At 32.6% G+C, this 19930-nt stretch overlaps 1 protein-coding gene across 2 annotated transcripts in view; it reads left to right on the top strand.

The window, feature by feature from the left end:
• Positions 1 to 7301: 7301 nt before the first annotated feature.
• Positions 7302 to 19930, top strand: part of LOC118264615 (G protein-activated inward rectifier potassium channel 3) — a 49973-nt gene continuing 37344 nt past the window's right edge. Inside the window, exon 1 of one of the 2 annotated variants that reach the window (XM_035577184.2) lies at positions 7302 to 7707. The gene's annotated coding sequence lies outside the window, so the exon portion shown is untranslated. The remainder of the gene's footprint in view (positions 7708 to 19930) is intronic. The other variant, XM_035577183.2, reaches the window with a different exon arrangement.

Consider the following 19930-nt stretch of genomic DNA (forward strand, 5'->3'; position numbering starts at 1 on the left):
TATGTAGACACAATTAATCAACTAAGGTTGCAGATGATTTATATATTGTATGTAAAAAATCTGTATTTTCATAGTAATACATAATATTACTATGAAAATACAGATTTATTGAAGTATCTATATGTTTCTTTTATTATCTCGTTTATACGAGTAGCAATTTGCCATTAAATTATGTACCTAAAAATGAATTAACAATTTTCTGGAAATTGAAAGAAATATAAACTGGAAAATCCATTCACTTGGTGATTTATAAGTACATACGAATAATAATAACTTTTTACAGTCACAATAATCAATTATTATTAAGCCCAACAGGTGTGCCTACCTTGATAAATTACTAGATTATTAAATTAAAAGAAAAATAAATAAATTAATAATATAAAATCACGTTTGTGTCTTGTAAAGCTACGCAATATCTACCCATTGTCTTCAGCCTTTGTCAATAATTTTAGTGACAAAGGACTAATTTACTGTAAGTTATACAGATAAAAAATTAAAAACAGTCAATTTTTTATTTATTTTTTTAATCCGTTGGAATCTTTCAATGATTTCATATTTTTTATTGCTTATTGTCATGTTTTTTTAGTCATTTACAAAAAATATTTTTCATTCAATGGAAACATTATGAAATATATTTACTTATAAAAAAAACAATTCCGTCATTAATTTAATGGATTTTGTTTTAAGATTGTGGAGGACATTTTGTAATAACCGGTTTAACTTGCACCGTGGTGGTTTCAAGAACTAATTTAAATGTATTGATTTTGACATTTATTTGACACAACGCCCTTACAACTAGCGCTCGTTTAAAGTTTCTGGTTATACTGGTCGATTTTGTTTATGGAAAGGAGCGTGTGTGGATGTTTATAACATTATATTTTCACCACAATTAGTTTATATTTGTTGGAACGTAAACAACTAAATGTATTTTTATGGTTGAATGGTTTTCCGTGTTATTCTATTAGCAGTGCCTATTCCTACTCTGAGGTCATTAACGTAAAGAGGTAAATTTGATTATTTTACCGTAGCTGGGCGATACCCCTAGTAGGTATTTAATTTTCTGATATTGTGGTCGATACGGGGGTGTTTGTTTCGATGTTAGTCTATCTATATTATGTACTAGCTTCTGCCCGCGACTCCGTCCGCGCGGATGTCGGTCTTCGCGTGGAAGTTTTATTTCTCCATTTTGAGTAACTGTGAAAATGACATCTTATAAATATCTATTGGACCCAAATACGGCAAAGCCCATAATAATTAAGGAGATCCCTCTATTGAGCTACTGCTGTTGAGCAGAATAAAACTGAAAAATAAAGATTTTTTTCTACGTATTTTTCCAGGATAAAAAGTAACCTATTTTATGTCCAGGATAATAAGTTAATTATACCAAGTTTCATCGAAATCAAACCGTTAGTTTTCACGTGATGCCTGAACATATATAGACAGACAGACAAAAAAATAATAATCACATATTTGGGTTTGGTATCGACCCAGTAACACCCTGCTATTTATTTTTTCTATATTTTCAATGAACAGAATTGACCCTTCTACAGATTTATTATAGCCCGCGACTTCGTTCGTGTGGAATAGTGACTTCCGGCAAATTTTTGGTTTTAACCACATAGTTCCCGATTTCGCGGGATCTCTTCAAAAATGAAATGTGGAAAATATTCTAGGGAACTCCTCAAAAATCAACATAATGAGCTCTGCGTTTGAATTTAATAGATGTATACTCACTTAGGGCATTGAAAAAATAGTTTAAAAACGGACTTAAACTAAAGAAATATTATAATCTTTCCGAACTTAAGATGAAAACTAACTTAAAACTAAAGAATTAAAGAAAGCTACGAATTACGAATTTATAACAATTAAAAAAGAAATTATATTACAACCTATCCTCAATGCTATAATACCAAGCCAAACCAAGCTTAAACTAAATAATTTAAAAGAAACGACTTAAATCTAATTAATTTATAAATTATAGACTTACAATTTTATTAAACAAACTAACTACAGTAACTACTAATAATCGATATCAAACTAAACCTACGTTAAATAATTTAACCAGGAAAACCCAACAAATAAACTTTTTAATAGACAAATACAACGAAACCAATTTAGAATATACGAAACAGCAGGACCACTGCAGACAAATAATCATACGACTTATAGTACACTATTTCCACAACAGTACCGAAGCGCTCGGCCGATACCCAACAAATACTAATAATAAAAACGATAGAAAACAAATAAAAACTATCCTATGTCCTTTCTAAGGTTCTAAACTATATCTGTACCAAATTTCAACCAAATCTGTCAAATAGTTGCGGAGATTAATGGTATAAGCATAGAATGTTCGACGTGATTCTTTAATTTGACATAACTTTTTTATTTATGAACCGATTGACATGAAACAAACACTAAATGTAAATTTAAGCATCCCACAATATATTCGTGAAAACCGCATCCAACTCGGATCAGCCGTTTCTGAGATTAGCGCGCACAGACGAACAGACAAACAGACAAACAGACAAACAGACAAACAGACAAACAGACAAACAGACAAACAGACAAACAGAAAAAAAAGTTAATTACATTTTTGGGTTCGACATCGACATAACAATAACCCCTGCTATTTTTTTTATTTTTATTTTCAATGTACAGACAGCACTTTTCTACGATTTTATTATATGTATAGATCAGTTTTATAATCCCATACAATATCGTGCTCTAATAACACCAACCTCTATATGTATGATTAACTTAGAAAAAATCTCTGACATTTTACTTTTATCAACATACATACATACATATCGTCACGCCTTTAATCCCCGAAGGGGTAGGCAGAAGTGCACATTATGGCACGAAATGCCACTGTGTACACTTTTCACAATTTATGTTGTAAGTCCCATGTAATAGGTGGTGAGCCTATTGCCATATACCGGGCACATTTCTAGACTCCGTGCTATTACTGAGAAATTTTCGAAAAACCGAAAAAAGCCCAGCAATACTTCGCCCGACCCGGGAATCGAACCCGAGACCCCTTGCCCGGCAGTCGCACTTGCAACCACTCGGCCAACGAGGCAGTCAGTGTGTCAGTGTGGTGATTAATGCTCAAACCTTCTCCGTGCGAGAAGAGGCTTTTGGTCAACAGTGGCCACTTATAGGCTGTTGATGTGATGTGCTTCATTAAAACTTGTGAGTTCAGCTAACAACAATATAGAAAATACTTCAGAATACATTGTTGTAGCCCTGGCTATTGATTACAGCAAATATTTATTTTACAACAGTCGAGAACCTTCTTCCGTATATTATTTACATTGCAGCTCCGGTATCCTGTCTGCGAGAGGTCATTTATTATGGACGCCATATTATATTGTTTTACTAAGAATTTATGAATCTAATTGAATCTATAGATACTTTTTATCAGAACTGGAACTTATATTTGGTTTGTGTTTAGGAAAGTTAATAAATCTACTTTATGTAAAGTCGAAGTCAAAGCAGTTATGTGAATTAATCCTTAATTAAACACTTTTGTAACATAAAAGATCCTTTCTTTGTTTTCAGAAGAAAATATTCAAAAAGGGATCTCGGTTTTAAGGAAGAAGACTGGAGTGTCGGATTACTACATTACAAAGCTAATCTGTTCCATTAATCAATCAATAAAATTATCGTCAATATTAAAGGACACGAGAGAAACGGTGGAAAGAAAGAAAAGTCTAGAAAAAATTAATAAAGAACAATTTAGAAGCAAGGAAACAAATATGTTTTCAAAGAAATCGTTGATGTTGTGATTTATTTGGACTTTGGAACAAAGGTTTGTCAGAAGATACATAAATACTTACATACATACATTATATACTAGCTGTTTATTTGTCCTTGTGAGCTTCTCTGGCTACGTCAGCAAAACACAGTTGTAAATTCTCCACGCATTGTTATATTTAACTGCAGATTGTTTTCTTTCCTTGACTGAAATATTGACTGATCTCCAACCTAAACCAAGCGAGGAGACTATGGCTTTTCTTATGTAGAAGAGACCCATGTCCAACAGTAAGACACATGTATTTCGTGGCATAAAGGATGTTTTTTAATTATTAAAGGATTTTATCTCTTAGACAGAACCGATGTGCTGTCTAAGAGATAGACAGCATTGGGCGATCCCAATGCTGTTAAAATCACAATTACTTAAAAAAGAAACAACAGACAAGGATAGAGGACGTGGTGTAATGTTGCATAAATTGATATATCAAGAAACTCTAAGAAGTGTTACCAAGACATTCTTGAAAAAACTACAATTACAATTTTGTTCGTTTAGGAAGCGCTACGTTTTTCAAACGTGCCACACTAATTTTGATTCTCCTGTGTCGTAGATTGGGTGTTTTTTTGAGTGTAGATTTATAAATTTGTGTGATTTGTAAATGTGAATTTATGTTTGCAGCTACGACAGAGAAGAAAATCGTAATGTAGGAACTAAGAAAATATAATAGAAAAGGCTTATGGTTTTTTTTTTTTTGTAATAAATCCTTTACGTTAATTCATTACGACATTTATTTATCTAGTTTGTTCACGAGACCGCGACATCTTCAGTTTCCAGTAAAGCGTGATTCTGATATGAAGGTTAAATAATTGAATATATTAATGTCAACTGTAATTACGATAAACATGGCCGTTTATAATCTCAGTTCATAATTAAAACACGTCATTTGCGCCCTATATTTCAACAACACAGACTAGGTACAATATTTTAGATATTATCATCATCATCATCATAGTAGCAGCCAAAAGACGTCCCTCAATCACTTCCAGATAGGGCGGTCCGAAGGGATTTTAGATATAAATTTTGTTTGGAATAGCACCGAAAAAGAAAACTATATATGGTATCTGTTTTACTTTCTGTATTCTATAGTAAAAATAAATTTAAGAGCCGTTTGATGATAAAAGGTTAACTTAATACATTCTGGCTCGAAAGTTTCCGATTGCCGATTCAGCTCGAAAAGCAAGAGTAGGAACGGGGTGATTTTTAGTTAGTAAGAGTTTGATACTTCCTCTCACCTTACCCAAGGCGGGAGAACTCATTGAATGAAAAAAAGTACACTTGGAACACCAGAGAACATCACAACTACGTGGCTGACCATATAAGAAATTAATTAAATGGGTCACATGCCCTATTCTTATAACTTTAAACGATTTCATTGTATTATACATACATATTCAAATAAAAGGTTGTGGTCTACCTTAATGGCAAGTTACGTCACTTATGTAACTTTTACGATGTTCTACGACATTGGAATACAAAATAAGTGGCTATGGTGTTCAATTGTTCATGCTGATACAAATATTTTGTTCATTTAATTGGACAAGTCCACACACAACCTCTTAAAACCGCTGTAACTCCTGTAAGTCAGGATCTGCAGTAGATACAACCATGAAATAAATAAGATATTATTAGGGGAAAAGAAAAAAACTATACTTTTCACTTCCCTCGTAGAATTTACTACACACCTTAATGCAGGAGACAGAATGACTTTTACCTAAAGGCACACAAGAGACTCCACAACTGGAAGTCACACTGAAATTTATCTTAAAACTAAGTAGGTTCTATGTGTGAACTGTTATATTTTATTTATATCCAGAATTGAGTTTAATCAAGGCAATTTGAAGACAAAGTATTACCTTATAGTACCTATTTACAATGATTTAAAATATCAAACACCTGTTGATCGTTTCAATAAGTACCTAGATGCATTTGTTTTATGCATTTGTATTTATGGAAAAATACTTCAAAGCGACAAAAGAACATAAATCATTTTGTTTTTGTTGTTAACAGTTTCAAAAGGTATTTTGAATCGCATAGATATACAATATATGATAGTAACAAGTCGTAAACATCTTAACATTTGTCATTACATTTATCAAAGTTTATTTTAGTTACATTAAGAGCAACGAGCTATTTAAAGGCGTAATTAAATTCCTCCGTGATTGGCAACGGATTTGGGATGGCTCTGATGTTGCAGGTTGTAAATACATATTCGCTATGAGCGTTTACCATCACTTGATCCGTAGGCTTTGTTGCTACTAAAAGTAGTATAAAGAATTTTAAATTCCAGTCAAACCTTATCATCAACAGTCCGTAAATGTGCACTGCTGACATCCTCGACAAACGGGATTTGTTATAATATACAAGGGGATTGAGATCGTAAATTGAAAGTATCAAAAGAATGAAAGGGATTGTATAGTTTCCAAAGCAAACTACACTGTGTCGTTTGTGTGTGCGATGATCTATAGTCGTTCTTATGACATCCGCGGTAAGAGAAGGGGTGGTGAATTGGTGATAATTATTCTCTGCTTTGACGTCACCACATGCAGGCAGGTCAAATCTGCATCATATAAAACATCAACATTATTTATGCAGTAATGTAATGAGTGTCAGCTAAAATTAGCCATTTTATGTTTTATCACGAGAAGTAATTATCTACCGCAAGGTTGTACTAAGTAGGCACTGATCATCGAATACTAAACACTTTACTGAGTATTTCAAGGCATTTATTTCTCACATAATTCTGTTGAAAGTTACTGTTATTGGTTGAAATTCGATCGAAATACAGCTCCATTAGTATGTGCGTTTGACGATTTAGTTCTTAACAACGCACGAAGCACCTTAATCAGTGTTCTCTTTTGAAAATTATGTGTGACACAGTATTGTCGTGAGCGTTCAAGGGAAATCGCTTTAGTCACATTTGTTGTCTCTTTTATATTTAACTTGAACACGTGAGAGAATATTTGTGAACTCTCAACGTTTTTATCAGTTATTTTCGGAACTTCCTCGTTGTGAATAATAAGTTTGCGTGCCTACAATACCAGAGCTAGTATTTGTATTTATAAAATTTTCTATTTTAAACAAAATGGGTTTCACATCCAATGAAATCCTTCAGTTTTAAATTAACTATGATCACCAAATACTAAATTATACAATAGTAGAGCTGTCTCTGTCTGCAGCGTGTAACATAGTAAACATCATCAGCATACAATGTGAAATTATACTCCGATTTCTAAACACTGGCGCTAGAAATTGTTAGCGTTTCTAAGTATTCACAGTAATCTAAATTCCAGCCTAAGTATTGGGTGCGGTAGACGGACTCGACGAGAATTTTTTGCTCAACTTTAAAAGCGTGAAAGGAATCCTTTGGCGCCATTAGAATTTGCCCGCATCGTGTATTGGAAACGCCGGTTAGATAATTCCTTTGAAACGAGTCTTCAATCATCGCACCTCGACGTATTTATTTTTTAACGCCCGTGAATATACAAGTGTAGTGGTTTAGCGGCATTCAGCCAGTCACCGCTCAGACAACACACGGTAGACATTCGCGTCGCGCGCAAGCGAACAGTTTTCCCGCCGCAAATTGAAAAGCGCACGTTCTGAATCCAAGTTCCTCGCCAGCTGTCGGTGCAGTTTAAATAATGCCTAAAAAGAAATAGTATTAATACTTTGCTTTAATTCATTTACGTGTAAAGTTGTGACTTTAAGAACCACATGCGTACTGTGTCTACGTTATCGCGTACAAAAATCCTGTGATAATATTTTGCTGTGAAACTTAGTTATAAAAACTCTAGTGGAACAAAACTTTAAACAATTTGACATTTACGGTTTCGTGAAATTGTATTTCGCGAAGCAATAAAGAAAAATTCTTTATGATAGGTCCATATATGAAGGTGAGTTTTTACATTATTTTATATTATGTTAAAAGTATGTACATATGTATTTTTCACTATGCGTGTACCGAAGTGTTCAAGGTTCGCTACGAGGTCTCTGAAACATTTGTTTCACGTGTTATACGTGCATTGTTATTGGTTGTTTTATAGAAAAACAAACAAGTATCATACTGCGATTGTTTGTTTAGATAAGTTAACATTACTTAGGGTACCTAAATTTATTAACAGCACGCTAATTGGCTCCATTTCTGCCAAATATATCAAAGGCTATACAAGTAAACAAGATGTTTCTCTACATAGCGACCAACTGGAAATTTCATTCACCATTTATGAATATGACGAAGTCTCGGTACAATTCAAGTGTTTAACTATTTATAATGCCTGGAATGAGCACGCTAGCTAACCTCAAACGTACAAGTACCTTTATTCAATGAAACTGATGGCATTGAACGTTATTGGGACGTTCATTGATAACAATAAATTGAAACTGAGCAACAAAATAAAAGTACAACAACCACTTTATTGAAAACACGTGAATGATTTGCAATTTTGTTATTGTTTTTGATCCAATCTAGACTATAAAAATAAGGGAATAAAGTTGATTTTCGATATTAGCGAATAGGTTATTAGAATACCTAGGTACTTATTACAAAACTAACAAAAAAAAAAGAAAATAATAAGTAGCCTTCCATCATCCCTTTTCGTAAATAAAAGTCTGAATAATTAAACAAACATATAAACAATGTTTATAGTATGTGCTGTGATGATTTGTTAAAAATAATGATTTGTTCATGATCCGCCAAGCAATTTCAAAGTTTAGCTCAACCAAATAAACAAACAAAAAATCAGTTTAGCTATAAATCTGATGATTGTTTCAGTAATGATTCATGCTTTACGAAAGTTTCTTATGTCCGTAGTATATAACGTAAATTTACGTTTTCTTATAATTTTGTTCTTCCTACACTATGCTGACTAATACATATTATTCGTAGAAGTATACACGAATCAAGAATATTATTTTTCTTGAAACAGCTGACTTTATTTTGTTTCGGTATATATGTTTTAAGACACTGTAATAGTACGTGATTTTTAATTCGATAGTTATTGCTCGTTAGGAGTTGTTGAGTAGCGGCAGACAAATACCTAGTTTTAAAATATTTTTAACTTTCTTGTAAGTTATATATTACATACATATAACCGAACTAAATACTTTACCTACATATTATAATGATGTGTTTAAGTCTGATTTTCATTATTGAAAACATTAATTATGCTTTTTAGTCATTAAACCCTATTGCAAAATGATTTATTGCTGTTTGTTTATTTATACCGCTCACTTATTGATAATTCATTTTGTATATATATAGTTAGATATTTGAATATGTAATATCGGGTAAATAACTCGTTACTTTTTTCTTTTTTATATAGTATCTAATATCTGAAATAGTATCCAAAAATATCCATAGTAAGTGCTAAAGCTTGTTAAATTTTGTATCCACCATATCTATAGTAAAACAGATAGCATAAATCCTTATCTGACCCATTTAGATTTCAAATCGGGCACAACTAACACAACATGAGTATTGAACCTAGGTACGAAAAGAGCTTCACGCTTATCAGTCATAAAATAACAAACTTAAATTCAAATAGGTTAATTTTAATGGTATAAGATTTAATTTGTACTACCTAAAAATAAATTATAAACTTTTGTCTAAATCTGTAGGTATGTGATGTATGTAGATACTATATACCCTGTTTGTTTATATACTTAGCATTTTATTTTTTCTCTTATTCCGTTCGTTAACCTACCATATCATAGTACGCAATAGACTTGAATATACGCATTTTGTTCAATATAATGTATTTACATTGAGCATGAAATGGCTACTACGTGTTTGTTTCAATATATTAAACGTAAAATTACAACTATTTACTTAATTAAAAATCTTGTGCAATTACAGCGCTTATTACCTATGTATTAAAATATTAAAATTATATAGTGACACATAAAGTAATGAGAAAACTCTCAGAGATTTTCCAAGACACCGTAAGATGTAAACGACCCAATGTCGACAAGATTATCAAAAACCGAATATATTGCATCACGTTCCATATAAAAAAAATCAAGAATAACATTAACGTCAAAGACGCCTTTAAGATGAGAATCATTGACAAAAAAAGGCGTTAGTAGATAGGTACTTACCTACTTTTTATGTAATGATGATTCATCGTTTATATACATCGAAATTCGCAGAGTTGCTTCTATATACCCGTCCACCATAGTACACAATGGGGCTATTTATTTTTATGGCATGAAAAAACCTAATCAAAAATCAACGTTATCTTCTTCAGAGTAGTGATGAAAATTGTTTACCAAGGTTTTTATATAAGGATATTGTTGGTAGTCCCCTTGCGTACAGTAAAGGCCTTTGGCTGTATATTGCGATTGTCTTTCGCATCGAAATATATGTCAATATTGGCGAATCAGGAAACGATATGCGTGGAATGAAGTATACAGCAGGTAATTTGAAAGTGGAATGAATAACTGTATTGCATTCTTAAAAGCGGTACTTACTTAGGTACATCTGTAGTATATATAAGTAATATTGGACAGTTTATAAGAAGACGATTTATGTGTTATACATACGTTATATCGCATAAATCCCCAAGTATCTGGTTCGTATAAGAATGCTTCTTTTGTGAAGACCCCAATACGCCTAACGTTCATAACGCCACTTAATGAAGTTAGTGAAATTAGATACTTGTAGGTGGTAGCTCCTACATAGTATTTCATTTTGCATAGCAACTAATTCTACGATTGCATAGGACAAACACGTTTTTTCTACACTTGCAAGAATAATTCAAAAACAAATTTAATGCCAGAGACTGCATTTTATTCTATTTTCAAAATGTTTATAAGGTGCAAACTCTATTGTTTTTTGCAAAATAATGCATTTGCAACCGGATGGGAAAACAGCAAATCAAAGGATTTATAAACAAACATTCGCAAACAAAAAAGCAACGCTAGTCACAAAGAAAATTAAATTGATTACCATCAACCGCTGACGATACCTAATTGAAGGCGCCATGACAGTATTGGTGCAAACGTACTAAGGATTCTCATACTTGAGCAGTCTAACGAAATATTGAAAATATGTAGATAAGGTCAATCTTTTGTTTAAAGACCTCTAGAAATAGTAAAAATAGTTATTTCTGTCTTGTTAATAAATGGTTCTTTTTTCTTTTATTTTGATGTTTCTATTAAGTAGTCGTTCTGTTGTTCAGTTTCCATTGTCAGCATCAGTATCTGTAGTTACCTACCCAGTTACTTCATCTCTTTTGTCCCCATCTTGCCCGTCATGAACAAAATTATTCATCCATGACCGAACATCTCCATAAATCTGTAAACAATTGATTCTGTCTCTCAAACTATGTTCAACCTATGAATCAACATTTTGACTGACAACTAGAAGTCTCAATACTTTCAATTGTTCCTAAATTAGTTACGATTGCAAAAATAGACTCTAAAACTAAATATCTCATTTTGTATCTTCAACTTACATACGTAACAATAAGGTTGAATTTCCATAATTTATTGGCATTCCAACAAGTGTGATTGTGTCGTAACCATTTGCATAGTTCGCTATCTCGTTCCGCGTAATAATGGCTGGTTAATCGGTTGTGACATAATGCTAGTGTTTAACGTTGACATAACACGGTGATTTAAATTTAAAAGCAATGCTCAATGTGTCCCTGAACCATGAATCCACAAATTAACTTTATTTGAGATCGCCGCCCACACATTGATTAGCAGGAAGGTATAATAATAGGCATGATTATCATTATTTCAATGCTCATTCGCCACTGTAATACACTGGAAATGTACTGAGTGAATGAATAAAAAGTTTTAAAGAGTACAAACAAAAAACTGTGAATAATTCACTAAAAACCCAACGAATGCATTAGCCAACGCTGTGGTGATTAATTTAATTGAATAAATTGCCAATTTCTAAATTCAATTTTGAATGTTCAGTTATGATGATTGGTACTAACGGACTTGCTAAGGAACGGTTTAATGACAGAGTATAGTAAACGCTAAATCACTTCTTGGTCTAGGTAATCAATGAACACCACCGATGTTCAAGGTTGTTTAAAGTAGCAATTAATACCTAGGCGATGATTAATTTCATACTGAGACGCAACACGTGTCATATAAGACATGTCTTGCAAAGCTATTAAAACTATAGTCGGTTAATTAGCAGACGACAACGCATTCTATTGTAGCTAGTTAAAAGAACATGATTTCTAAAAGAATATTGTGTGTAGCAACAATGGTGTATGGAAAAATCCGTGAAATGTTTCAAGTAGGTATTAGGTACCTATAGTACTTGTTATTTTATTACTCACTAGCTTTTGCCCGCGACTTCGTTCGCGTGGAATAGTGACTTCCGGCAAATTTTTGGTTTTAACCACATAGTTCCCGATCTCGCGGGATCTCTTCAAAAATGAGATGTGGAAGATATTCCAGGGAACTCTTCAAAAATCAACATAATGATCTCTGCGTTTGAATTTAATAGATGTATACTCACTTAGGGCATTGAAAAAATAGTTTAAAAACGGACTTAAACTAACTTAAAACTAAAGAAAGCTACGAATTACGAATTTATAACAATTAAAAAAGAAACTATATTACAACCTATCCTCTATGCTATAATAACCAAGCTTAAACTAAATAATTTAAAAGAAACGACTTAAATCTAATCTAATTAAAAAAAAAATTAGACTTACAATTTTATTAAAAAAACTAACTACAGTCACTACTAATAATCGATATCAAACTAAACCTACGTTAAATAGGTTAACCAAAAAACCAGGAAAACCCAACAAATAAACTTATTAATTGACAAATACAACGAAACCAATTTAGAATATACGAAACAGCAGGACCACTACAGACAAATAATCATACGACTGATAATACACTTTTTCTACGATAGTACCGAAGCGCTCGGCCGATACCCAACCAAATGAATGTAACGAAACCATAGCGCGATCTATTTCGATCCCAACGCCATCTATCGAGGATAAAGACAACTTGGATTATTTATTTATACTCCGTTCGGGCATTTTCTTTGTACTAAAAGTTTAATTATATTGATATTATTTTTTTCATACCTTTTTACTATTTATTTACTTTTTTCGATGAATTAAAACAATAACATGAACCGAAGTCGTGTAACGATCGACATAGAATTATCTATACTCCGTTAGAGCATTTTCTTTGTACTAAATGTTTTATTATATTGATATTATTTTTTTCATACCTTTTTACTATTTATTTACTTTTTTCGATAAATTAAAACAATAACATGAACCGAAGTCGTGTAACGATCGACATAGAATTATTTATAAATAATTTATTTCTTATTTTTATTTTTTGATTTTTGAAATAAATCTATGTCCTTTCTAAGGTTCTAAACTATATCTCTACCAAATTTCAACCAAATCCGTCAAATAGTTGCGGAGATTAATGGTATAAGCATAGAATGTTCGACGTGATTCTTTAATTTGACATAACTTTTTTATTTATGAACCGATTGACATGAAACAAACACTAAATGTAAATTTAAGCATCCCACAATATATTCGTGAAAACCGCATCCAACTCGGATCAGCCGTTTCTGAGATTAGCGCGCACAGACGAACAGACAAACAGACAAACAGACAAACAGACAAACAGACAAACAGACAAACAGACAAACAGACAAAAAAAAGTTAATTACATTTTTGGGTTCGACATCGACATAACAATAACCCCTGCTATTTTTTTTATTTTTATTTTCAATGTACAGACAGCACTTTTCTACGATTTTATTATATGTATAGATAACTGTATTTTCCCGTTCAACCGAAAAACTATATTTAAAACTAATTTATTTTCAGTGTCATTTATATCCTTCCTTATATAAAAATAAGTATGAGCAAATAAAAAATATACAAAGTATCGACAATCAATATATTTGCCAAATATTACACAGAAAGTCTAATGATTGTCTGACGCAACTTTATAAAAACAATGGTCGTATCTAATAACAACTGGTCTGGCCCAATCACTGAGATATTGTGCAAAATATTGAGTGCAAAATGCTAAATTTCAACTACATTCCACAGAACTAGATTCCTTAAGCTTAATAAGTACTTAAAAGATGCATGGATAATATACAATACTACTGAATGGATTTAGATGAGATTCTTTAATCTTAAAATTACATACAAACTTTATATAATAATCCGTACTGATATTGTTCTTATCGCGCTTTAATAATAACTGTTAAGTCTCATGATTTGAACAATATAAATGTATTAATTGATAGTTGAAGTATATAAATCTTAAAATAAACTACAGCTAGTACAACGATATAATCTGATGTAAACAGCCATTTTAGCTCAAGAACTGATTCCAAAACATATTCGCATGTCTATCCAAAATAACTCGAAGCCACGTGCAGGGTCAAAGATTAAAATTCATCACGGATCGTAATTAATTTTATAACAAAACCGATAATAACTATATTCATGAAGCATTATAAAGAATAAACTGATTAGTAGTAGTTTATACTGTTACTATTTCTTCGTGTGTTTAAAAAAATAACACTTTTTGTATAGGTACTTTTCCTGCAATCATCTTTTCATCCTAAAATAATTGAGTAGGAGTAGGTATAATTCAATTACGTTGAGATAAAAAATTCCAAGCGATATTTCCCATATTAATAAATAGTAATGAATTTTTCCATTAGTCATTTTGATTGGTTTTAAATTACACGATTATTGATCACAGTTTGTTAACTTTAAGACTAAATTATTTAACTAGCCATCATTATCCAAAGTTACTTTTTTATCTATTAGCGGGTCAAAAATTATGAACAAATATTTGTACCTATGTGATTGAATCTAGGATTATATTACCTACAAGCTTTTAATCGCGAAACTAAAAGCATTATAGACAGTAGTGCATATAACAGTGCCACAGAGACTACAGATTACTATAGTTTCTATTTACCATTAACCCGTGTGCCGAAACGTGTATTCACGCGAGACACGATGTATTTACTATTCTGTCTTATAAACCCATATATAATAGGTTAAAGCGCACCTCGCTCTATTTCTTTAAGTCATAACAGACACAACTTTACGATTTAATGTTTATGTAATCACACAGCAGTTCTAGATCAATTCCATGTGCACAAGATTGTCCTACTCGTGAGATAACATCGTTCAATCAAAGGCATTTCAATTAATGTCTATTGCTATGTTAGTATATATACAATGAAGTATGATGTTGGCAATTCGCTGGTATAGTACTCGAGATTCAGACCTTATGTGTAATCATTCCTCAAAGAGCCATTAGACCACCACAGATGGGGCCCAGTAGGGCTGATGCCCGGAGCTGCGGACTGCCTAGCGGTTTACTGGGGCTTCGGACCGAAAAGCAGGAGTAGAAACGTGGTGGTTTTAAGTCAGTAAAAGTCTGACACTCCATCTCGCCTCGCCCAAGGGGAGAGAAGACACTGGATGATTTTCCCCCATCAAATAAAAATGTGTAATCATTCGAACATTCATAGAAACAGTATAGAGCAGTGTTTTCAAAAGCTTTTCTGCAATAGCCCGGTAATTGTTACACGACCTCATTGCCCATCTGGCATCTGGTGCCATTAGGTAAAGTAATACATATTTATTTATCAAAGTAATAAAATGAAAAATGGTTTTATTAGTACTTTGGCATCTTATACGCGATCGATAGTAGGGAATATTTTTAAACCAAGACAGTTTTGAAGTTACGACCCAATATTTTGTTTTGGCCCGGTTATCTGGTTTCCTTTGACATTTGAGCAACGCTGGTCTAGAGTTTGGAAGTTTCAATCACGTTTCAATTGATGATTACAATATCTTTGAGTTCATTATATATGTATATGTTTACATACGTCAGTGATTAACGCGTTTTTTACATGATGACCGGACTAACTGGATGATGTTGATAACAAATTATTGAGTGTTCCTCTTTGTTTTGGGGTCTCGGGTTCGATTCCCGTATCGAGCAAAGTATTTGGGTTTTTCTTTAGGGCGAGTAAGTAATTAGTGTGAATTTTTGCCGATTTTATCATTTTCAGTAGCACAAAAATTAATTTATATACAAACGAAGTTTAAAAATACGTTGTTACTGACAGTTAATATTAATCATAAACATTCAGCTTCCTGAACTATAAAATTAACAAGACAATTGTTACAGCTAAAATAAAGTGTAAGCTCCAAAAAGTGCATCGACAAAACATGTAACTTCATGATTATTATGTATGCAAGTTAATTTTCTATTACCAAGATTCTTGTTTTATTTTCACAGAAATTTTAACTGCATCAGTAAGACTATTGATATTGAAAATAGAGTCGCCAGACCGTGAAACCGTAATTTTCTACGGTCACTTATCACTACAATACAAAATCCGCAAATCATTAAAAAAAAATCCATTGCACAACCAAGAGAAAGTACTTTACAATATATTTGATTTATTATGTGACGTTTAATTTTCAATTTTATTTTAACTAACACAGAGATTCAAATCCTATACGCAAGTTTAGCCGAACTAGAAAGAGGTTACATAAAAGTTTGCTTAGCAACGAACGATATGTAGAAACCAGCTGTCTAGCAACAGCGGTGTCGGTTCCCATTACTTATCAAAACGAACAATGATGTAAGTAGCCCGGATACTGAAATATAACACCACTAACTTAAACATCTACGCGGATAGAATTGGAACTAATACATGTTCAAACAACGACAGTACAAAAACTGCTCCCATAACTAGCGCCACCTAAGTGACATCTTAATTCGGTCGCATTATCATGATTTGTAAGTTCTATGTCATTGTCAAGTGACACCATAACGACAATATTGTGATATCGTCAGCATTGTCTCGTTTCAAAGCTGTTATATCTCATATTATTTCCAAGTCTGCAATAAAACTATTCATAACTGTTTCCCATGGGTCCAAGAGTGTTAAGTTATCAGTTTAATTTTTGTTTATTTATTCTTAGCTTGAATTACAGTGCCTGAATAAGTATTTTAATTGTCAATTACTTTAATGTTACTCTACCTCGTCAATCTGCTGTATTGACTATTTCAAAGAATAATCGAACTATTGTCTAGTTAGGTTTAGGTTGAAATTAACTTATCGGCTTCTTTTATCTGTTGAACACAGTATAGTGGAATCTAGTGATTCACATGTTTTACATAAGCCTTGATGAATTCCTTAATTGTATTAGAGAATGAATTAATAAAATAATGAATGAGTCCTTTCCTCTTTATCGTGTACCAGTTTGTGTAGAGGCCAATGATCTATATACGACAGTAGATATGTATGCTTGGAACGAATTCACGGATCCACGGAAATAACCTTATTACGGAGAACAGAGAGAGAGAGAGAGTGAAATTGCACTAATAATAATAATAAAGTTCGTTGGCTTCCGTGTTCATGGTCTGTGTGCTTTGATGGCCAGCGATCCTGTTCCAAGAACGGCCATATCAAACAAATTCTCCTTCGATTAAGGTCAAACATCTAAGTATAATCTCTGAAATTTCTGCCAAAAGACCCAAAATTATAGTTGAATGCTCCTATGTACTTAAAAATTATGGATATATTGATGACAAGCGTCACTATTCATGTTTCGCGTCGTGTATCATTAAATTCTGTGCCAGACTAAATTAATGTCACAGACTCGAAATTAAACTCACAGGACTAACATTAATATTATTTTTGGTCGTTTATGACGATTGTGAACTTTCTAGAAATCGCACTAATTTGAAATTAGTGTAACTGAGTCAATGATAAATGTATACTCGTATTAAATAGTACCAATAGTCAAACGCTTTCTCGTAAATATCGAATGTCTTCATCATGATATTTTATCATCACATCAAACTATTTCATGTGTAGTAAAATGTTTATAGTCTCTACCCACATAAGAGGTGTTTAATAAATTGTTGTTTGTTCGTAAATATTTTTTGCTATGTTGATCATTTGGCTATCGTGTGATTGCTTGTCGGTCATTAGTTAATTCATATATAATATCAAACCTTTCTTTAAAGCAAGTTAATAACTAATAGAAAAAATTTCATCATTTTTAGTACAGCAGTTTATAGTGATTGCGACTTCTCGATCTGTCATGATATAGCTGTCAAGAAATCGATTCTAGAAAATTGTGTGCAATTATTTTCCTTGGCCATGAATCAAAGATGAAACGTGCTTTGTTTGTTATTAATGGAAACTCAGAAAATACTGAAATAGCATCACGTCGTGATTGTTACCGCTGACCGTTATTCGTTACACTTTTCTTTTAAAACTCTTTTGAGTTTGATGTTGACTTGACCGTATTCTAAATATCAAATAATAAACACGGATATATAAATTGGCATCCATTATTCGCGAGAGTGGACTTTTTGTAGTCTATAAGCTCATTGACACGGAAAGGACCAAAATGGCCAATTAGGTTGCCCATGTGACGACTTAGTGACAGATGTTAATTTGTATCGTCCGCCTAAACATGTGAAAGCGTACGGTTTTTCGGTCCAAATACACACACACTCACACACACACACACACACACACACACACACACACACACACACACACACACACACACACACACACACACACACACACACACACACACACACACACGCACACACACACACACACGTGAGTGAACTCGTCGTGTCGCAAAATATCTCGTTAGAACCACATGATGAGACAAATTAGACGATACTAACTTTGACAGTAGAAGCAATTCGGACGGAATTGAAACTATGATTAAATATTATGTCGCTCATTAAATATTGTAACACAACACCGAGACATTTTTATTGAAGGTCTTTGAAAATTTCGGATGCAATCAGATGCTAAAATAAAGCTGTGATTTTATTTTCTACAAAACTTGATTTATCATTTCGTTTAATCAACTACGTATCTATTAATTATAAATGTGACTTATGAAAAGAAAATATTTGTTTGTTATTTTCACTGGATTATAGATAATGATATTATCTTAAAGATTTATTATTTGAATTCATTGATAATTTCAGCATATTGTAAACAAGACTATATATTCTATACTAATCAACACTTGCGTTGCCTTTATGTTGCTTTCATACACAAAAAGTATTTTACTTAGAAAAGCAAAGATATAACCACTCATTAATCAATTTGTTGATGATGTCCAAAAGAATTGTCATAGACAAAAAAATTACAACAACAGCTAATAATTATTCTGTTTTGATAGACTAATATGAAGATAGAATTACTTAGTACTCCGACTTGTGAACACCCAATCAATGAGGCATGTATTACATAAGAAGTAGTCATTGTAAAAAAGAAAGTTTACTAGCATGTCTATCTGGGGGCACGGCAGTGCCCCCGCCAAGTCGAGCAAAAAAAAAGCGGCACGGCCGTACCATCCTTTTCTCGAAGCAATTCGGGCCTTTTTCGACCCCCTATAATTCGGTTGTGGATAAAGCAAGAAACCTGAATCTTCAGTAACTAATCCGGCATTGTATAAACACGGAATATTTAAAATTTCAGTCGATTTGAACCAGTAGTTAAAGAATGACAACTTGTTAAAGTTTCTAAATTTTGTCACTCACTGACTCACCGATCATCAAAAGTCCAAGGCACTTCTAGCAGACTTAGAAGCTTCATATTTGGAATACATATAGAGTTTAGTGTCTTAATCATGGGAAAGCTTAAATATTTTGTAATTTCGGTCCAGTTTTCCAAATACACCAACTGCATCAATAACTTTGTAATCCCATATAAATATATAGGATTACAAAGTTATTTATGCAGTTGGTGGTTGGTGGTGGTTATAAATTTAATAGGTGTAGATAGGTACCTACCATATGAGGCAAGGGAGGGAGTATAGTAAAGTCAGGGAGTGGGCTTTGAGAAAAACTGTGGCTGAAGCTCAAGAAGTAGTACCGGAAAAGAATAAGAGGAAGACTACATATAAAAATAAGAAAATATCATAAGACCTTTAACAAAATTCGTTAGAAGTAGATGGTATCAAAAAGAAAGGCTCTACAAAAAGAAGTGAGATCCCATCAAAAACATCCTGTAAAAAACCCAAGTCTCGCAGCTCAATCTTTCTACCGTCAAAAGTTGTGAGATCCATGTAA

This window comes from Spodoptera frugiperda, chromosome 26, assembly GCF_023101765.2.
Source record: "Spodoptera frugiperda isolate SF20-4 chromosome 26, AGI-APGP_CSIRO_Sfru_2.0, whole genome shotgun sequence".
Classification (NCBI taxonomy): Eukaryota; Metazoa; Arthropoda; class Insecta; order Lepidoptera; family Noctuidae; genus Spodoptera; species Spodoptera frugiperda.